A 23,660-nucleotide genomic window follows, 5' to 3' on the forward strand; every position below is an offset into this window, starting at 1 on the left:
TGTCTGCCTGCCGGCTTAGGCCTGCTCCTCCTGGGGATCAGGCCTAAGCCAGCAGTCAGACATCCCTCTCGCAGTCCGGGGCTCTTGCAGTCCAGGAACCCTCACTCCTTACCACCTGCCTGCAGCAACAGAGGTGGGAGAGGCTCCCGCCACCATTGATGCACTTGCCAGCCATGAGCCCGGCTTCTGGCTGAGCAGCGCTCCCCCTGTGGGAGCTCACTGACCACCGGGGGGCAGCTTCTGCATTGAGTGTCTGCCCTCTGGTGGTCAGTGCACATCGTAGCGACTGGTTGTTTCACCATTCGGTCTATTTGCATATTAGAGTTTTATTATATAGGATGTATTATTATTTTAGTATGTATATTTATTTAGTTATCAGAAATGTCATACACGAATTTAATGAAGGCAATTGCCTTAGACTTTCTAATTTTTTGTTTAATGCCTTTGTAATTGGCTTTAATCATAAGATCCCTGAAGGGTAACCCTACTCTAACTGCTAGCTTCAATCTCCATACTGATGGCTGAACAATTACTTGGGTTAGTTTACTAGATTATGAAAAAAAGACAAGTATAAAGAGATCTCATCCTACCTTAATCTTTTTCAGGGTAACAGAGATAGAAAATGGTCAACCCTTGATCTAGGAGTTGGGAATTTATAGAAAGCCTATGCCTTCATGAAATGTATATTCTAGTAGAGGAAACAGACAAAAAACACACACAAAGAGATATAAAAAGTCATAATATGCCAGGTTCTGTAAGTATAACAAACAAAAATAAACTCAGGTAAGAGAGAGAAATATGAGTATTTCTGGGTGGTAGGGAGGTAATAGCTGTTTTATAAGGGTGGTATTTGAATAAAGAATATAAGTATCATAAGAAAGACAGTTCCAAGCAGAAGAAACATCAAGATCAATGTCACAGAGACTGGATAGGCTTTTGTGTTCAAGGAAGGAACTGGCAAGGAGAGACTGGTACGAAATGAGCTCAGAGAAGTAAACAGGGACTAGATCAAGGAAAGTCTCCTGGGCCGTTGTAAAGATTTTGGGTATTATTTTAAATATAATCAGACTCCATTAGAGATCTGAGAGATCTAGAGTGGCATAGTACTCCACAGGTGGTGCTGTGAATTCTTCCAAACACTTAAAAAGAAACAAAAGCAATTGTCTTTTTTTTTTTGCCACTAAATATAAATATATTTTAAGAATAAATTATAAATATGTATGTCTATAAATAACAGATTTATATAAATATAGATACATTATTATAGGAATTTATATAATAGATATAAACCAAAGTGGGTTTATTTTAGGCATGTTCTGTTGGCTTAACATTTGAAAATTAATATATTTCAGCACATTGACAGAATGAAAAGACAAATATAATTACCTGAATAAATATATAAAAATTTGATAAAATTCAAAATTTATGCAGGATAACTCATAGAACACTATGAGTATAAGGAGTACTCTATAAGCAATAAAAAGTTTCTACAAAAATATCCATAGCAAGCATTATATTTAATGGTGAAATGTTGAAATCTTTTCATCTAATGTGAGGAATGAGAACAGGATACTTGCTGTCACAGCTTCTATTTTAAATTTTACTTTTAGTTCAGGGTGTGTGTCACTCATTTGACAGTTTGCCCTCTAACCTGCTTCATTTGTCTTCATAATATCCATCACTTGTCAACAGATCTGAATTTTGTTTTTATCTCTTTATTGTCGGAATGTGAGCTCCATGTGGGAAAGGATTCTGTCTGCTGTGTTTGCTGCTGTATCCCTGTGTTCGTCCATGCTAGCTGCTCAATAATAACAAATAAGTTCAAAAATGTTCTTTATAATAAAATTCAAATTCATCTTAATTGTCTTTATGTTTTTCAGTAATTCATTGTTCCATTCTTTACAGAAAACATATTTTTTCTGAATATACAATTTATGTAGGAAATTTGGAAAATACAGTAAAGAAGATAATGGAAAACCAGCCATTCAGAAATAATTATTTGCTAACATTTGGAAGACTGTCCTGATTTTAAGAAATAATCTATTCAAAAATATATTTTTGGTTTATCTAAAATCAAGTAGATTATTAATCTATTTTACTTGTTTTTATTTTTCAGATATTTGTCCATTATTTTGAATGAATGAATGAACACAATAAATTTAACTATTTTCTATCATTGACTGTTTTCAGTGCCTTTTTATTAAAATAAAATGACAATAAACATCCATCAGCATTTCTATGGTTATCCCACATGGTGAATAACTTAAACTGAAATTTCTTAATGAAATGGTATATTCATTTTTAAGGCTCTTTATTAATATTTTTAATTAACTATAATGTTGCTATTTTAAGTTTTACTTCTCCATTCTCATCCTTATGATGATCACATCATATCTCATGGCTATAAATCTATATGCTAATGATTTCCAAATTTGTATCTACATTCCTGATTTCTCCCTGACTTCTAGATTCATATAACTATTTGAAAAATTGTCATTTCTACCTGAATGCCTAATTCCCAACTTAAACTTGGAATGTGCAACACTGAGCTCCTACCGTTTTATTCCACAGGAACTGCTCTACTCACTGTCTTCCCCATCACAGTTAATGACCAGTCTGTCCTTCTAGTTCAGTAGAAAACCCTGATCATCATCTTTGACTCTCTAGGAAGGCAACAGTTAGCAGCAGGCCTGCAATCTGTTTGTCCCTTAACTCATCTGGGAGAGAAAGAGATGACCCAGTTGACGTTTGTAAACATGCCAATGACAATCTTAGCAAATATGCAAACAGTATTTACTAGTGGGAGAGTCCTTATCTAAAGTATGGTTTTAGTAGGATGTATCTGGCCTGTCTACAATTATTTATGTTGGAAAAACTATGACACAACAACAACAAAAACTTTGAATTTATGAATTTGTAAGGCATGGCTCCATGGACATTATCACGTTATGTAGTTAAAGAGATATAAAAAAATGAGGCTTCAAAATTGAAATGACTCCTGTGAAAGCAATGTATCACATAGATTATTTAGACCTCTCATGTTGTATCTGAACCAGAGCATGTCATCATGCATGAAAAGAACATTTTATAGAGACCTGCACTGAGTTTCACACGTTCCCAAGGGAAGAATGGTTGGCTTGCATTTACTTATTCCTTGTATCCATGAATTATTACCAAAGTTGATACTAGATAAGATCTATAATTCATCTTGAGTCTGCTTTGGCAATCAGAACCTTAATTTTATCTCCACATCTACAGTCAGTACATCCTTCTGGATCTAACTTCAAAATGCATCTGCTAGTCTCCTACTTCTCTCTCCAGTTCCCAGAGTGCTATTCATCATCTACTTCCTAGACTCGTTCATTAATTTTCTAAGTGGCATCCTTACTTTTTATTTCAACCTCTTTCATTGTTCTCTGCACAAGAGTCACAGTCCTAATCCTTAAAAAATGCAAATGGATCACATCAGGCTTTTGTTCTAAACCTTCCAAATGCTTCCCATCTCTCTCAGAGTAAAAGCCAAGTTCCTTTCAAAGAACTACAAAGTCCTGTGTGATGTGCAACCTCTCTCCCTTTCACCTTCCTGAACTCATTTTCTATTGCTCTTCCCCAGAGTCACTCAGCTCCAGCCACACTGGCCATCTTAATAAAACTAATTCCACCATCAATATTTCCTATCTATTTTCCTTGCTTTGTTTTCCCTTAGCAATCAACATCCTTTAATATGCCATATATTTCCTTACATATTTCTTATCTCTATCTCCCACTACAGTGTAAGCTTCCTGAAAGCAGGGGTTTTTCTTATTTGTTATTGCTGTATCCTTTGTTGTTATTTTTAGATTCCAGAAAAGTGCTTAATTTAGAGGATGGTACTCAATGCACTTGGATATAAAGTGCATTCTTGTGACATGGGGAGGGGCTGATGAGTTCTGGGTAGCTCTCCATCATGCCTTGAATGTGAGCGCTCCAAGTCCAAGTTGACTGAACACCTCATGACAAATACATTGACTTTATAGATGATTACTTCCATGTTCTTTCATTGGGAGTCATGAAATTTTATTCCATTTCCTCTCTCCTTAAAATCCCTAATCACATTTCTTTGAAGCATTTTGAATGTTAACAATATCAAAAAGAGGAGTTGTGAAGATAGTTTTCAGATTCTTATAGGCTTGATACATGTCTATAGTTTTCAGAAAACGTTCACTGGCTCCATCACATTTAAGATAATTACTCTTCTTTTGTTTCTCCCCTTGTATTTTTATTTTCAAAATTTAAATATCATTTATTTTTTAATAGTTAATACATTCACATGGTTAAAAATTTAGAGCATACAAAGCTAATTATTGAAAACTTTCCCTCACATTTCTTCATTTTAATCATCTCCCCTCTCTCCAAAATCATCTGCATAATTAGCCCATTGCATAATCTTCCTGATACATCTTTGCATGTGCATCTAGATTCTCCCATATTCATTTAGACTCATAATTATTTAAATGGGAGCATATCATGCATAGTGATCTGTAATTAGCTTTGTTCACTTTACTATTTTGGAGATATTTCTATGTACGTATGTAGAGAATTACATATTCGTTTTTTATGGCTGTATTTATGTCCCATGGATGTACCATAATTGAATCAGATAGCTATCAATGGAAATTGAAGGATTTCTGGTAAGTCATTTTTTATTTCTCCTTCATCACTAGTTTAAGACAAAAGAGGCATCTATATGTAGCAAATGGTCCTATAATTTGCCTTCCCATGAAAAACCAATCAATGAAAATAGAAAAAAAGCAAAACCTTAAATTTAAGATAATTTATTTTGAGATCCTGGAAATTTTGCTAGTGCTTATTTTCATGGTTGATGTGTAATTACATACAATATCTAATCTTGAACTAATGCTAGGATATTGACTGTAGGCTAGAATTATATCCATTCCAATACAATGTTCTGCGTAGTCTCAGGAAATTATTACCACTAAATAAATAAAGTCAGCAAACAACAGGAGACAATCTATGGGCTTGACACAGAATTAAGAAACTTCTTTATAATTCAAGTATAGCTTTTAAATTCTGAGAGTATTTTAACTGCTTCACGATTCATAGCAATTAATCTGTTATGGAATTGTACTCACTCCATATTAATCCAGGGAGCCAGAAAGTTCCTTGTGATAACAGCAGTTATTTTACGTGGTGGTTATTGTTAAGTCTCTTTCTTTTTTTCTCAACCCAGCAACTTGCATTTATTGAACAGTGAATTTGGGCAAAGCACTCTGTCTTTAAGGATTTAAAGATAAACTAGAAAGATGAATTTGAAGCATAAAAAGGATACCTAGAATATAGGACATTTCATAGATCTGTTATATAAATGGAACCTATGCACAAAATAAAGAGAAAGTGCACCTGAAATTTTAACACAAGGAAGGCAATCACAATTTCATAAGTGTTACTAAGTAGTGGACACCCAGGAATATGAAACAGTGCTAGAGAGCTTGTACGATTTCTAAAATTGTAATTCAGATAAAAAAGCACTCTAGACTAAGGTGGTCAGTGATGATATTATGAAAACTGAGTAGGCTTTTGAAAAGAAATTGGGTGGGCATTTAACATAGGAGGCATTTCTTGGAAAGAGATGACTTAAGGTATGCTAGAGAAAAAGTAAATAAACTACTTTGGCCAAGGCATGGAATTTGTGTCTGGAAGCAGTGAACGATGCTGCTGGAAATGTAGGTTGGAGATCACATTGACAGCGTAGTGTGCCAATCTATTATATTTTGACATTATGATATAAAACATACCAGCTATTGGAACCTTAAAGAGTCTACCATAATAAAAACTTAACAGTAAGGTTGTTTACGTTTACAAGTGTTCAGGATTCAAAAATAGCCTAGGTGGTAGCAAAGAGATGGGAAGCCTCATGGCAACCAGGTACTCTGAAGATCTTGATTTGAAGTATAAGGACCCCTGACTTTTACACAGACAGTCACACATGAATGCCTACCAGGTAGTTCACTGCTTGTCAACACTTTTGTAACAGTTGAGTCAATCCATGAGGTTGGGTAGAAAGTAAGATTATGAAGAGACATTTAAGAATTTTTAGTGGCAGTATGTCGAGAACCTTAACTTTAAAATCCATGAAACAATCTACACATATGCTATATTCATTAAAATCATATACAATTACATTTGTGGTCCCACAGTTTTGCCCCTGAAACATCCTAATGATTGCATCCTTGGGACAGTCTGGTTGCTTTTATTAGGACATTCCGTTTACCATCTCCTGTCTCTTTTCTGGAGATGCCTGAACCCTCTATTTTAAGGCATTCTGTGATATGTACTCATCTCACCCTGTGTTTTTCTTTATGTTGATCCTAATCATTGTACCTACGGAAAGATTGGTGAAATGCCTTTAATGTACAGTATCTCCATGACTTAAATGTGAACTTTACCACCTGTTTACTGCCTATGACAAAGGAGACGTTTAATAAATGTTCCTTAAATGAATGAATAAACTACTCATGGTCCTTTGCCTTTTGCTTCTATTGAAAGAGAAAATGGGATGTAGAAGTGATATAAGACAAGTTTTATTTCACTAGGATACTTAACACTTCAAAGGAATTAACACTTAAGAGTTTAGAGCAGAAATTAGGCTCTAGAGTCTTACCATAAATGTCACATATAATTCATTCATATACTTGTCTCAAACTCAACACTACTTTGAAGGATAGATGCAAGGCACTTCAAGATAAAGTTCTGGGTATTTAATTACTGCAAGAGCAACCCACTGGTGGCTCAACCTCATTGACATTATTTTACTGCTATAGAAGAGTGAATTAATATTTCTGAGAGCTTTCTTTAGGGGCAAAATTGGTTTCAAAATTTGGAAAATGTCTAATTGGTTTTATATTGACATTACAAACTATAAACTGTTTCACAATGTTTAAAACGTTGGTTTGGTTTTATAAAAAAAATGTATTGGTGCTTTTTTGTCCTGGCTGGGTGGCTCAGTTGCTTGGTAAGTTGTCCTATACACAAAAAGGTTGTGGATTCGATCACCAGTTGGTGCACATACTGGAGGCAACCAATCGATGTTTCTCAATATCTCTGTCTACCTTCTTCTCTCTAAAAATCAATAAAGATATTCTAAGGTGAGTATTAAATAATGTATCGGTGGTTTTTTATTTTGGTTTAGTACTATCTTTTAAGTTTGAACTTCAAGCTAAAATCAGGAAAAATTTAAGAACATATTTAAAAGCTTAAAAGGAAAAAAACTGAAAACTGAGATTTGAAAACTAGAAAGTTACTGGATATCTTATGTATTAGTATTTTAAAAATTATAATATTAATTGCAAAGTGATTAATATAAGGTTTTGGAAATTTTAGTTACTAAATTTTTTCTATTTGTTTTCATTTACCATTTAATAGATTTGTTATCAGAAGGAAAAAATAAATTAGTTCAAGATATCCACCATAAGGAGTTTCCTTTTAAGTTTTGTAAATTAAAGGTCCATTTCCATTTATTTCTCCACACAAGTTTATTTAAAGGGTAATAGTTTTATGATCACAGCTCTTTAATTTATTGAACTCTATATAGCATGAAGTTGTTCACCTCATTGGTTCTTTACATGTCAATTTTAAAAGATCATCCTATTATTTTACTTTAGGAATTTAGCAGCAAACCAATAAATAATCTAATTATTCTACATATTTAATACTTTCACTATCCCAGATGGTATGGTAGACCTACTATCAAAGAATTGTGGTTCAAACAATTATTAAATATCCTGTAATTACTTCATTGGGCTAAATCTCTTTCTATGAATCATTCTTCAACAATTTTTTTTCTACTTTCACCCCAGGAATAAGTTAAAATCAGGAAGTGACTTGAAAGTTCCAATAACATTTGCCTAAAGATAATCAGCCATATTCATCTTTAGATTTATGTACTAGCAATGTATTCACACAACACACACACACACACACACACACACACACGCACATGGCTATGAGCAAACACTCTTGCCTTTATTACAAGGACACATGGGCATTTTCCTCCTACTATGTTCTGTCTGGAAACCTAGTACTGCACAGAGCCTCTTAGATGCTTATAGTTACTCTAGTGATGGCTATAGCCAGACCATCCACATATGCTCAAGAAAACCCCCCACAACTCATAAGACAAATATAGAGGAAGAAAATTTTTTCCAGAGATCATACCAATAGTATCCCAGAGAAATGTTTCCTCACTATTTTTCATTTAAAAGTGGTGAAATAAAACTGGGGATAGTGAAGCCATAATTGAGAAGTGCCACTGAAGAAGGTCAATGTGTAATTTCTAGCCATTTTTAGCTGGCATTGAACAATTTCTGAAGAATTATTCTTGCTTTGTCGCCTCTACAAATGCCAGCTTGGTAAATAAACTCATCAGGTTTTCCATCTGTTAAGTTGAGAGTGACAAAGGCTGAGAACGCCTTTACAAAACTGCATCTTCTGTCCTGAGAGTTCTTACAGGCTTTTAGCAGGAACTATTAAATCATTCCTGTGAGGCTATTTTGACATGTAGTGGAGTTGTTTTTCTAAAAAAAAAAAATTCAGATGCAAGAAGGGGAAAGGATGTTTCCAAAGCAACAAAAGCCATCATGAGTGTAAACCATAAACTTGAAAGATCATCAAATTTCTCCTTCTCTTGGAACTCCCAATTCTTCCCTCTGAGCTCGTTCTCAGTATCTATCTCTTGGACTGTCTCACAATGCGTTCATGAGTACATGGGCACACACACACACACACTCACTCCTTATGCACCTCCCCCATTCCCTAAGATTTTCCTTAAACTACTCCTAGTAGTAAATCAGATAATCAACTTAATTTAACTATGGTATCTCCAGGTTTCAGCCAAGCCACACATTCTCACTTGGTGTGCTTACTTCCTCCATCTAAATTTTTCTTTTGCTGCTCTTTGTTGGGAAAGGAAAAAAGCATAGTTTCTTTTATCCTTTAACTGAGAGCTTTGAGATGCTTTCATAAAACATTATTTTTTCTCTTACTCTGTATAAAGCAAATATCTTTTGTATTTTTAGATATTGAAGAATAAAAGACATGCATACTTATGTGCTTATAAAAATGAACAATTTGGCTGTTTATGCCATTAAAATGACCAATTCAAATAAAAACCTTTTATTTCTAAGCAACTACTTCTAGTGTTTATATATGTCAATCATTTTATTCAGTAAATACTTCTCTACTGCTAAATCTTTGATCTCATAATACCAAATAAACTAGATTGCTATCTTACTACTCTGACTGATGATGTTTTCCCCCCTTCTAAGAAATAAAACCCAATAGTACTACCTTTTAAAACACCATTTCTGGGCCAGTGCCTACAAGGAAAACATGATGATTTTTATCACAGAATATAAAACTGAGATTTTAAGAATTTTTCATTTGAAACACAATGATAGTTGTGTCAAATAGTAAAAGCACATACAAGTAGTGCAGTGAGAATTTTGCATTTGCTAAGAAATTTAGCCAATTTATTTGTGGAGTTGAAAAAGAAAAAGGCAGGTTAATTAAAAGCAAGGAGATTATCATCATGTTGCAATTATGAGAAAAACACAGTTCCTTTACTTTAAAACAGAAGCAAAAAATAAATGCAAAAGTACAACCACCAAGTAAAACACACACACACACACACACACACACACACAAACAACCCATAAAATTCCCTACACACTGAGCAGGCTATTTTATAACTATTTTAAATGGAGATACAACCTTCATCTCCTATTTAAAATTTAAATATATTTGGGAGAAGTAACACACTGATTTAAAGTCATATGATATAAAACGACTAATGGTGGATCCTTTCCTAAGAGCAGGTTTTAGTAGGGGTAAGATGATAGGAGTCTGGGAGGAAGAGGAAAGAAGAGAATAAGGGGCCAGGGAATTGACCTTATATATCAGTGGTTCTCAATCTTGGCTACACATTAGAATCACCTGGGAATCTTTTTAAAATCCTGATTTCTGGGTCTCATCCTCCGGAAATTCTGTTTCTTTGTTATGGGGTGAGGCCACAACATTAGTAACGAAGAAAAAGAATTCCCGGAAGGTGAGGCGCAGAAATCAGGATTTTAAAAAGATTCCCAGGTGATTCTAATGTGCAGCCAAGGTTAACACTTGGAGTGGGGGAAACGAGTTAAGTCGGCTCGCGTGAATTGCGCGTACTCCGCAGGAGCCGTCTTAACTCGGTTCATATAGATTTGCGGTGGAGTGCGGGAAACATGTAAACTCGGGCCGATTGTAACTGCGTATTACCAAATATTTGTTTGTTTGCCGTTCACAAAGATACCTACCTGCGTATGCGAACCGTTTCATACCCATTGGGGTAATAGGTATCATAAAAATCCCTGATTTTGCGCGGGAAACCTAAATAATTGCCCGCGCCATCTTATATTTTGGCGGGAAATTCACCCCACACCAGAGTGTTAAGAACCACTGTTATATATGAACCTGAATCCCTTCAGAAAGTTGCTTGCAATCAATCCTGCAATTCCAAATAACATCTATCATACATCAACTTTCATACACTTTCCTTCTTTGTTTCCCAGAATAACTAGCCCATCCCTTTTCTTATATTAATACTAGGGGCCCAGTGCACGAATTCCTGCATCTTGAAAAGAACTGTGGGCCGCGAGGCTGAGGTGGGCATAGGGGCAGGTCTTGGCCCATCCTCTTCACCCCCACCCTTCCCCTCATGCCGTGGCCCCTGGTCCCATCTACTGGCAGCCTTGCTCATGCTGCCGCTGCTCGCACCTGTTGACCGTGCGGAGCGACTGAGGCCGGCGCCAGCAGCGGGTGTGAGTGGGGCCAGAGCTTGCAGCAGGTGCAAGCACCGGGCAGGACCACTGTGCACGGAAGCAAAGAATTTTCAGTAACCACTAGAGGCTCGCCCCAATGACAGCGACCAGCACCCCACCTTGGTCTGGCGTCCCCGCTCACCTTCTCCACCATCTCCCCGCAGCTGATGCCTGCCATATTTCACAGGCGACCCCTGGTGGTCAGCTCCCATCATAGCAACCGGTTCTTAGGTTGGTCCACGTTTGGTCTATTTGCATTTTAGCATTTTATTATATAGGATGTTTTGTGGTAGCCAGTTAGATAGACATAAGCAGAGCAAGAACGATGGGCCAGGTACAGAAGGTCACCAGGGCTGAAAGCTTCAGGTGCCTAGCAATGGGTAAAACTGGTAAAACCTCACCCCCAGGGAAACCTTTCCTCCCCTCGCAAATCACTGATCATTTAGTTAAGACCCCCTGACCTTTCATATCACTGTCATGTGTTTCAAACCCTCCCCTGAACCTGGCATGCTGTTAGTCATGAGGGTTAGACCCCTTGAGATGCTCAATCCACCTGCCCAAACAGGTATGATTCCTTGCCTCTCTCTTTCTCCTAAGCTCAAAGGGCCCTTCTTTTGCCTCTGTAACTTGTTTCCTGAGCCCATTTCTTCTATGGCTCAGTTCTTCTATCTTTGTGACTTTCTAAATAAACTTTCTCTTACAGTTTGAGTCTTGCCTTTGAATTTTTTCTGAGCCAGAACTTAAGTACCAAGGTCTGGACTGACTTCACCGGTGTAACACCTGGTGCTGTTTCACCAACAGTTTTTCCATTCTTTATACATCTAAACTGCTTTCAACTCACTCTTTCTGGTAGGTTCACTACAAAGCATAAAAAGATATTTGAAAGAAATGAATTCTAGGTCATAGCAGAGAGAGCAGGAACCACAGTTGACTGTACCAATTTTATAAATCCCTTCACTTCTATACATCTTTTTATTAACATCCTTACTGAAGTGTAGTGAGTCATTGCTTTTTGCTATGTATTAATTCTTACACATAAAAAAAGTCCTATCAGGGAGCTATTGAAGAGGCTATCAAATATTGGCAGGCTCTGCTCTTAACACCATAATAACCATGTCTTTCTGCTGGGTTTTTGAAACCAGAACATCAACATGTCCTAAAAAAACAACAACCCTGCATTAATAAATACAACCTTTGGTGATGAGAAAAAAACAAAACAAAACAAAACAAAAAAGCCCTACACTTAGGTCCAGATAATTTCTGCAAATGGAGCAATATTGCAACACCGCTCCCCCAAAGCATGTGGAGCCCTCACATCTTCAACATGTCAATATTGTGCCTTGTCATGAAATGGAAGCAGCCAGGAAGAGCAAGGAGGATGAAGAAGTTGTACTGTTAGTTTGAAGCCTAACATTTAATTTTAGTCTTTCAAACCTGTCAACACTTTTTTCACAAAGACAGATTTCAAAACATTAAAATATCTTTAACGGATAGTGTAAAACTATCATACTCTTCTAGGATATTACTAATTCTTAAAAGCACAGATCTTTCATTATATCTGGTACAGGAAACATCACCAGTTGGGAACCTTGTAAACCTGTGCTCTCAATCACCCAAGACTGCTGTGTCTAGGGCAGTGGTCGGCAAACCGCGGCTCGCGAGCCACATGTGGCTCTTTGGCCCCTTGAGTGTGGCTCTTCCACAAAATACCATGTGCGGGTACGCACGTACAGTGCAATTGAAACTTCGTGGCCCATGCACAGAAGTCGGTTTTCGGAAAGGAGACAGACGAAACAAGTATACAAGTCGAGTGTGGATGGGAGAATTGGAAGGGGTTGACCTCAGCAAACGTACCTCAATCAGATTGAGGACATTTTTAGCAAAGGCCAGTTTAGGAGTACCCTAATTAAGGTAGTAACAATGTGCCTACCTATACAGTTTAAGTTTAAAAAATTTGGCTCTCAAAAGAAATTTCAATCGTTGTACTGTTGATATTTGGCTCTGTTGACGAATGAGTTTGCCGACCACTGCTCTAGGGACTTCGTGGCTTTAGTAGCCCCAATGAGCCTTCTCTCAGCCCCATGGGTTTTTGTTTTGTTTCTGCAGTATGTACTCCCCTTAATCTTTTTGCTGCATTTGGCATCTGAGAGCCTCCTTTTCTTGGCCATGCCTCTTTATACAGCTTTTAAGGACAGACACTGTCCTGTTTTTCCTGACTTCTCCTCCATTTTCTCTGCCTTTAACTATGGGTATGACCCAAGGGTGACGCCTTAATTCACTCTTACTCTTTCTATCCCTTTTGTCTTTGAGAAATTTAATGTGGCCTGAAGCAGAACTGCAAAAGAGGGAGATTCTTTCCAGGAGCAAAATCCTCAATTTTCGTAGCTGGTGACTGGTACAGTTGAGCAGCACGACTTGAGATAGATTTCAAATGTAAAATGTGACTATTTTTAGAATACCCTAGGCACACTCCCATTTTGGGGTCTTTGCTCTTCCTTTTCCTCCTTCCTGTAATGCCCTTCCTTCAGAGCACGGTCTCACTCACCTTCCTAAAAACCTTTGTTCAGATCCCCCCTTCTCAATGAAGGCCCCCTGACCAACAGTTCTATTTAATATTGCAAACTTCTGCACTTTCCATCTTGATTTCTCTTACTCTAGTCAAATATATATTTTTTCTATAACATTTCCAAATTCCAACATAGTATATATATTATATATTATAATAAGTGAAATATATATATGTGTGTGTGTGTATATATATATATATATATATATATATATATACACACACACACATATATATGTTATTGCTCCTTATGTTTGTTTTCCCCTGATAGAATATATACTCTATTTTGTTCAATGATGTCCCAGCGGCCTAGAACAGTAACTGAAACTTAGTAGATGATTAATCAATATTACTTTAATTGAGTTGGAAAACTTCCCTATATTTTCCACTAACTTTCTTTTTTTCATTTTACTGCCAACAGCCTACTCTAGGTTGCCTCTCATGGTAATTAGCTACTTAGCATGCTAATTGCATTTCCTATTCCCCCCTATTTTTAATCCATTTCCTTTACTGCTGGCTGATTGTCTTCTTCAAACCCAAGTTTATCTTCTCATTATCCTCAGGAACCTTCACTGTAAAGTCAAGTCAAAGCTCTTTATTCTAGAACTTGAGGCCCTGCTCAATATGACTTACCAATCACATCCAGCCTCATTTGCACTCACTCCTCAATTAACTCTAGTCAAGCTGGTAATGGCTTTTTCCATTTAAGAAAATTCATTGACCTCCTAATCCCAGGTCCTATGTGACATTAAACTAATTTACTATCCATTTAGGCAACATGAGCTAGAGAAATGTACATTTAAACAACAGCATTTGTACTGAAGCAGAAATTCAGGTCACAGAAGAAAGACATTTGGCTGACTTATTCAGGTATATGTGGTCCCACTACTGAAATAGATCTCACCTCCACCTTTCTTCTGAATAAGCAAATCATACTAATTTGCAAAGATTCAAGCTCAACTTACTCTGTGATTAATTCTCTGCCTTTTAAAAGCCATATTTTTCAAATAAACATAAATAGTACATGTTTTGCCCTTCCACAAATATTCTGATGTGCCTTTCCACGCTTTCTTTCCCCACCCCTTAAGAAACACTGATTTACAGGCTACACATGACTTTTCATCCCCAAACATCGATGAGCCTCTTCTCCCAGGAGGAATCCCTTATCTCAACACCTGTATCTGACTTGAGAGCAAAAGCCTGGGAAGGGACCTGGCCTCTAGGGAAAGGATGGTGGGTTTATACTTTGGATTGGTGAGGAAGCTGGAATGCCCAAATGGAGCATTCTTTTACTGTCATCTCTAAATGTTTCCAGATCTTATTTTCTCACCACTTTCCATCTCAACATGAAGGTTGTAAAAAATGATAATGAGTCTTTTGGTTTCTACAGTATTACCTTACATCTGCCACTAAGGCTTAAGTGGCTCTTCTAGAAGGAACTCCCAAATATTCCTCCTCCTGTTACTCTTCCCCTCCTCTGAACTTCTATTTTATTCACTATTTATATACACTGAACATTCTAGAATTTGACATTATTTTGCCTTCTCTCGCCTTTTTTTTTTGGTTATATATTGATCACTGCAGAAATCTTATAGATGTAAATTGTCTTGCTGACAGCCATGGTTGCCAACTCTTGCTAATCAATAAAGCCACCAGTACAGCATTTGAAAAATTCACAATTGAGGGGCTCTACTCAGACCTGCAAAAACTGAATTACTTTCCTAATTCCTAAGGAATCTACATTTTCAAAAAGCCTCCAAAATGATTCTGATGATTATCCAGATGTGGGTGGGGGCCTGGCCTCTAAGGGAAGGGATGGATACTACTTTAGATAGTTAGCCTGGAGCTAATAGTAGCATAATCACAAAACATCTTTTGCCTGAAAAATTATTTATTTTTAACTAATAAGGATTCATGACTAAATGTCAGATTCCTAATATATCTAAATCACCTAACCTAGGATTTAGAGTCTAGCACTTGAATTTATGCGTACCATATAATACCTAAGAGAATTTTAGAGTTCAAAATGCCTAAAATTTCACTACATATACAGCATATTTTATATGGAAAGAGCCATATATCATATATAGCTATAGATTCTCATTTTTCTTTTGACATGACATTATGTTAGATACTTCCTAATGTCATCATTCTTCAAAGCAGTGAAAATAATATTCCATTAGGATGAGAGTTCTGGTTAATTTAATCATTTTCTCATTTTTGGACCTCTTGGGTATTTGTCATTTCTCCTATAACTGTGAATATCATAGCTGATAATTTTGAAATAAATAATTCATTGAATATTTAAATAATTGTATTTTGTCTATTTAGAAAATACTTATTCTATTTACAAAATATGCATTTCATTTCTTTTTTAGCTGTCCTAACCTTGGACACAATTTTTGCAATGGTCTCTCCAATTAGTTTGTTTTCTCATGTTCAAATTCTTAGAATGTCTCTATCAACTACACCATGGTAAGGAGCCATCGAGTTACTCAATTTTGTTGGCACATTGTCTTGGTTCCTATATTTGGGCCTGATCCCAACTATCATGTATTCTCAGGGGTACTTTCTAACATCAACCACACTGCAGGGAGGAGATGTATAAATGGTACAAATCAGTGTTCTTTAAAGTATAGCCTACAGGTCACCTGTAATAGAATAATCTGGGTGCTTCTTAAAACTGAAGGATCACGGACCTTTCAAATTACTCAAACGCTTAGGTGTGGGGTCTAAGAGAATGACATTTAAACAAGGACTCAAGATAATGTTTATGCATAATGATGTTTGAAAAGCCAGTCTTCCATATACCAGAATATCAATGATTTAGGAACCTACATCTAAGGTACATCCAATGCCAATACACCTCTGTATCATTCTACTTCTCTATAAAATTTGTATATAAACTTAATCTGTGATCACCAATTTCTTTTCTTCTCTGCTCCATCCTTCCTCCACTAGAGTGCATCTTTTTTACAAAGTAGAGAACATGTCTATTTTATCGGTCAAGCTCCTCTGGATCCTCTTCTTTACTAGACTCTGACCTGGGGTTCTCTTCTTGGCCTTCTTAACCCAGCTATAGTGAGAATTCTATGCCCTCACTTTAGGGAAAATCCTCTCTCACTTGATATCTGATCACATTTCCCATCCCCCATTCCCTACAGGTATTACCCTGGTTGCCCTCAATAAGAATCCTGGGGAGTCAGTGTAACAAGGATCCCCCAGCCTCTTAGCAATTTTCAATCCACTGATTCCCTCAGTGCTCCTTGACTATAACTGTCCACTTGTCCTAGTTGTATTTAGAGTTGAGTCCAATCTCTCTCCCTACTGTATAACTCTATCTACTGCACTAGTCCCTCATGAAGAAAGTCTTCTTTTCTTTCTTTAATCATTTTCATAAAATATTTTTCTTTAACATTTGTTTTAAAAATAGGAATATGAATGGAATAGGCCTTACATTGGAGAAAATAACCATCTACTATGAAAGTTTATCTCATAAGAATTATTTATAAAGCAATACAACCAAATCTAAACAGAAACATGTACCAAGCCAAAAGAAAAATTACTATAATTTGAGAGGATTATGGAGAAGTTCTTCCTGTGGTTATAGCTACATGGCTGAATTTAACTACATACAATAATTAGAAATGACTAATTTGATGTAGCTTGTATATAATAAACACTGTTGTTCATGCCAAAAAGCTAGCTTTAAATAACATCAAGTATGACCTGTCTTAATATTAGGATCCATAAAGTGCACACATTTTGTTTTTAGAAACAAAAATATATTTGATATACTCTGCATGTTTTCATTTTAACGATGTATTATTAGAATAGTCATTGCCTGTTATGACATCTTTCTATAGTAGAGAATAGTAATGTAAACTCCAAGGAGAAAGATTCATTTGATGTCAACCCCAAGAAGAAATTTATCTGCTGAGATGGACTCCCCATGGTTAACTGAGGGCCCAAATTTTATAAGTAATAAGAGCCTAATGGCCATTTGCTGACAGGGGCTTCTCACTTATTCTGGTTACTGGGAAGAACCTCAGACTGAACACTCCCTGCTTCTCGCACTATGTTCTGCTGATTTACACAATCTAAGTCAATGATTTTAAGAAGTTCCTACTTTTTTCTTTCCATCAATAGACTAAGCCCTGCCCTATCCAATCAGAACTGCTCCATAATAATGCTGACCAATCAGGATTGCATGATTCAAACAAATCAGAAGTATACAAATTTGGATATCCCATTTACATAAAATGAACCTATTTGGGAACCTGGGCAGATACTTTGTTATAAAAGGCAGTCTCCCCTTTGGATAGAGCACAATTTGGGTTGCTACCTGAGTCTGTGTCTCTGGGCTACAGCTCTCTTTGCTCAAATAAATGTGTGTGTTTTTTTAAATTTTGTTATTACAGTCTAAAAATAATTTTGGTTTACAGTAGTTATACACATATACATGCAGGTATACATACATATTTATCTCATTCAAGTGCACCACCACAGTGGATGTTGCCAGAGAAAGCTCATATACTTACTCAATGTCATTACCAAGTAAAAACTGAAGAAATTTCTAGTGGCTAAGAGTCCAGAGACTTTTGGACAGTCAAATCTCCTTTGTAATTAACTGTATTAAAAACCTAATATAATGGCTAAAAATCAAAACATTGACAATACCAAATGCTGATAACACCAAAGGTAGAGCAACAGGAACTCTCATTCATTGTTGATAACTGTAGAAAATGGTACAGTTATTTTGAAATACAATTTGGCGATTTCTTACAAAACTAAACATAATCCCATTCCTTGGTATATTCACAAATGAGTTGAAAACTCGTGTCCTACAAACGTCTGCTGAGAAATGTTTATAGCACCTTTTTTCATAACTGTCAAACTGGGAAGCAACTAAGATCTTCTTCCATAAGAAGTGAATAAACAAAATGTGGTTTACCCACACAATGGAATATTATTCAACAATAAAAAAAAATGAGCTATCTAACCACAAAAAGACATGGAGGAAGCTTAAGAGCATATTGCTAAGTGAAAGAAGCCAATACGAAAAGGCTGCATACTGTACGGTTCCAATTATATGCCATTCTTAAAAAGACAAAACTCTGGAGGCAGTAAAGAGATCAGGGGTTGCCAGGGATTCCGAGGGAAGGGCAAATAAGGGAGCACACGGGACCTTTTTGAGGGCAGTGAAAATATTCTGTATAACACAATAACAACAGAAATATGTCATTATACATTTTTCAAAGCCTATATAATGTAGAATACAAAGACTGAACCCTATGTAATGGACTTTACTTACTAATAATGTCAATAATTGTAACAAATGTATCACACTAATAAAATATGTTAATAACAAAAATTACGTGTGTTTGGGGGGAGGGGTATGTAGAAGTTTGTAATTCTCAGTTAATTTTTCCGTAAACGTAAAACTGCTCTTCAAAATCTGTTAATTAAAAAAATAAGAAAGCAAAACGTAAGACACAGGTTATGAAACCCAAACCAAAACAAGACAAAATCTTGGCAAAAGAAGACAGCTTCTAGAATTGTGACCAAAGGGCATTTTCCATGGTAAGACCACTGAGCATCTGAATTGTTACCTTATATTCTTGAGGTGGTTACTGTGGTGGTAGCTGTGACAATAGTAGAATAAGGCACAGGACAAATACCAGAGAGCACCCGGGCCCCATTAGCCTGAAACCTATGATTCTGCATTACTCAGTATGGGTTTGAGTCAGTCCCCACATCTGTTGACCCCTTAATCATTTTTTGAATGACTACTAAGTTATAACTAAACCAGGACTTAGCAAGACCAGACCAAATACCTGGTATTAAAGTGAGGCCTACACTATACAATTACCTCAGACCATGGGAGTCCTGTGACTGACCCTTGGGGCAGATTTTGTCTATGTCACCTTCCCCAGGGCCCTAGGACAACAAGGAGTCCTGCCACAGTTGAGATGCCCCCTGGGTCCTTCAGGAGAAAGCTAACGGACAGGAAGGAGGAAAAGATTCTCAGTGTACGTTTCTCGATATTGAAATAGAATTACTGAAGTCAGAAATACTGGTAAACCTTTAGGTAAAATGGATGTCACATGAAAATTCTGGACCCAAAGTCTCTTTTGTTTTCCTAAGAAAATCTCTTAACACTGAGTCCAGTCATAGAGATGCACAAACAGCAGGCGACACTTGAGGACTTTCAAAAAGGAAAGCTTCCTTTGCTCCCCAGCTGAGCTCCTCCAACTAACGGTTTACAGATGTACCAGGACCCAATCCCTCCAGCCCTGGAGCTGCCCGGGATGTGAGCCAGAAGATTTTCACCGAGTGCAGGAGGAGAGAAGGGCCAGAGGCACTCGGGGAAGAGTCTCTGCCAACCACGCTGGAATCCCAATGGCTACACTGGTGCTTTGCAATTCCCACTTTTCCCACATACCATCTACTCCACACAAGGATAATATTTGCCAAGGAATTATTGCTGAACACTTCACAGGAAAGGTATAAAGCATGAACTACTACAAAGTTCTACCCAAATTTATAGTGCCCTTAATACTTCTAATATTGCCTATTTTTGCATCACAGTTCTGCTCATTTTCTTTTAAATGCTCACCAGAGGATATATTTTGAGAGAGAGAGAGAGAGAGAGAGAGAGAGAGAGGGAGAGAGGGAGAGAGAAAGAGACAGACATCAATGTGAGAGAGAAAATTTGATCGGTTGTCTCTTGTACAACGCCTAGCCAGGGCAGTTTTGATAATTTTCAAAGTCTACAAACAAAAAGTAGGAATCGGCTGTTACCTTATAATGAAAACTTCTTTACTTGTCTCAGGGTAAAACATCGGTATCTTCACCCAATCCCTCCGCTCCAGGACTGAGAAGTTCTTGAAGTGCCTCTACCAGGTCTAAGGGGAAATAAAAATATATAAATAAACTTCTTGGTACGCTTCGGCTAACTCTGCTTGAAGTTATTTAGATGATCTTTTTGGCATTTCATGAAATTTCCACATACCTTGCATGAGACTATTCTGTACAAAATAATCAGCACTTGAACATAATTCTTAAAAATAATTTTCTTCCTTTAAATCATTTATAATTTCTCCCTTATCCACCTTTGAGTGAATGGTGTCATTGCCTGTTATAATGTCAGAGTAACTATTTCCCACTGTTATTGACTTACTTTCCTTCCATCACATTTTTATTCTTTATCTCATAGTAAAAACAAATGCTTCTGCAATAGAAGTTGAAAGTTGTTCGGTTAAAACAGTCCTAACTGGGGCTTCACTAAGACTGTTTTATTGCTTTACTTACTATGAAATTTACTAATACATTTTGGTTCCTAATCTCCAATGCCTATTTTTTTTTAACCTAAAAATCCCTACTGGAGCCCAAAGAAATCCCATCAGGTCTATAATAATATGACCTGAGCCAGGGATAAAGGGTGCTCTGCCAGTATGTTCTATAAGATAGCCTTCCTTCACCACAAAGGTTTAGGCATTTTTTTGGAACTAGAAAAATAAATAAATAAATAAATAAATACGCTGGCTTTGGTAGTCAATCAGAAACTGCTCTAATTCGATGAATCCCTCTTCTGCAGGCTTTACTGGGCAAGCCTCTTCCTGCTGCCTGCAAACTGACTACTATTCTTTGCAAACCTCCTTTGTAGTTCTACCCAAATGCCACCCTCTACCCTCCGAAGAATTATGTGTTGCTGAAAATATCTTTTAAAGCAGACTTTCGGTAGTGGAAATACCTAATTTGAGAGCTTTTCTTAACCTTTGCAGTGTGGCACCTGTGTACTCACAGAACAGCCTGGAGGATAAGGGAAAGCAATGGCAGAGTGCTTTAGCTCAGAGAAGTCAGGAAACTGGCCATGTCACCTGCTCTAAAATGTGCCCCTATGGACTGGCTTGGTTTGTCAAATGATCTGCATATGGAGGGCTCATAGCACCATTATATGAATTGAATGGTACTTAGAAACTCTGATTCTAAGAATTTTATTCTATACTAGAATAAAATTTGTGCAAGGGGCTCGGCCCTCACAGCCACAGTGGCTTGCTTTGGCCCTCACTGCCCCAGCTTTGTCCGGAAGGTCGTCTGGAAGGATGTCTGGAAGGACACCCAGAAGGTCGTTTGGCTCTGTCCTAATTAGCATATTATGCTTTCATTATTATAGATATCTTTGGAATTCTTATGAGCAAGTGATTAAAGATTGGGGGAGGTGAGACCAATAAAGCTTTCAAGGAGAGGCATAGAACAGTTTTTTGGTTTTTTTTTTAAGTTTTATTTTTAATTGATTTTTTAAAGAGAGGAAGAGAGAGGGATAGAGAGTTAGAAACATGGATGAGAGAGAAACATCAATCAGCCACCTCCCGCACACCTACTACTGGGGATGTGCCCACAACCAAGGTACATGCCCTTGACTGGAATGAACCCGGAACCCCTCAGTCCGCAGGCGGACACTCTACCCACTAAGCCAGTGGTTCTCAAACTTGGCTGCACATGAGAGGTACCGTATTTGATATACAATGTATCACCACAAATACCAGCATTCCAATATAAAATGCTTTTAGGTAATTCTCATTCATTCTCTCTCCCTTTCGCGCTCTCTCTCTCTCTCTCTCTCTCTCTCCACACACACACACACACATTTTAAATGAAGTCCCTCTGTGGTCACATGACTTTTTCCTTAGCTTAGCTGGTATCAAAAAATACCATGTTCCTTGGCTTTCTAAATGATTCTTTCCAAAATGGGAGGAGCCATTCATTATAAGATTTAAAAAATAAAAGAATGTATGTAAAAAGCAAGACAAAACAAGAACCATTTTTATTATATTTTGTGAAACTCTCTAGGAAGAAACTAACACAATTTTTAAAAGATTGCTCTAAGAGGAAATAAGCTAGAAACAGTGAGTTGTTCAAAAATTAGGTTTGGAATGAGAAGCTTACTTTACACAACAGCCATAGAGGGTAAATGAATGGTTTGTATTTAATCAAACCAACACCCTCAATATCATCTCTTACTGATCTCTGCTATCCTTTCTAGTCTCTGGCCAGACAATTTAGGGTTTGGGTTGTATTCCACTGGCAGGACAGAAACAGACCACTAAAACTCTAAAGTACCTGGAACTCTAGATAACCATCCCATATGACCACGGAAAATATTGACAGATTTCAATCCAAATTGTAGAATGGCATTTTAATTACTTTCTTACTCTGGTCAGTGATAAATTCAAAAGAAATCCTCTATTGCTGATTAGGAATTATGCTTCCTGTTTACATAGGTTTAACATATTCTATATGTAAGATATCTATCTATCTATCTATCTATCTATCTATCTATCTATCTATCTATCTTGACCAAGTAATAGTCTTTTAAAATGCCATGTTTTATTTTTATTCTCCAACCAAGTAGTTAATAATTAAAATACTTAACACAATGAAACATTTTCCTAGCATTTTAGTGTAATTTTTCCTTCGACTTTTTCCAATTTTTATTCTCTCAATCTCACTTTAGTTCTGGTTTCTGTTTTTTCTTCCTGCCAATGTGAAAATCAGCTATCTGTGTTCCCAGTTCCTTACAGAGTCATTCTTTGATACTCACTGGTATTTTAAGAAATAGTTTAAGGAAAAATGTGATACTGAGTTTGTGAGATTTGAAGAACTTTATAAGTACTGGCACTTACGCCTTCTCTCTGACAATCCACTGGATACATAATTGTGGTGCAAAATTCTAGACGATTTCTAATGGTTTTTACATTGTCACAGCCTTCTTCCCTACTGAGTCTCAAAGATGTCACATTCCATCTGCAGGCCTGTATCCACTGATAAGACAAGCCTTTCCCATGTGTCCTTAGAACAATTTTTAAGCAGCTCCGAATTTAATAAATTTATTGAACACTAAAATCTATCTAATAGCACTGAAACATTTTGAAAGAGGAAATAAAAATTTTTGCAACTATTGCTTTAGGATTGAATTTTTCCAAAGGTCCAATTTTAGGAATTAGCTTTACCACATATGCATACTTTAGATTAGTTCAAAAGTATACATTTAGCAGCTCTTAGTGTGGGCCAGTCACTGCACAAGTGACCTTTACAAAAAAACACTGCACTTTCCGAGTCTACAGTAACTCATAGCCTTGCCAATGAAGTTAAGGAGACATAAACACATAAGAAGATAATTCAATAGCATTTGGCAAGTACTATGACAAATGTATACATAAGGCTATGAAAAAAAATTC

The 23,660-nt window shown here is 36.7% G+C and overlaps 1 protein-coding gene across 1 annotated transcript in view; it reads right to left on the bottom strand.

The window, feature by feature from the left end:
• B3GALT1 (beta-1,3-galactosyltransferase 1) overlaps positions 1 to 23,660 on the bottom strand; it is a 500,198-nt gene that overhangs the window by 297,549 nt on the left and 178,989 nt on the right. The window contains exon 2 of the mRNA XM_070422813.1: positions 20,221 to 20,324. The gene's annotated coding sequence lies outside the window, so the exon portion shown is untranslated. The remainder of the gene's footprint in view (positions 1 to 20,220; positions 20,325 to 23,660) is intronic.

Source organism: Myotis yumanensis, unplaced genomic scaffold (assembly GCF_028538775.1).
Source record: "Myotis yumanensis isolate MYYU_CA2020_CCGP unplaced genomic scaffold, mMyoYum1.0.hap1 SCAF_8, whole genome shotgun sequence".
NCBI classification, from domain to species: domain Eukaryota; kingdom Metazoa; phylum Chordata; class Mammalia; order Chiroptera; family Vespertilionidae; genus Myotis; species Myotis yumanensis.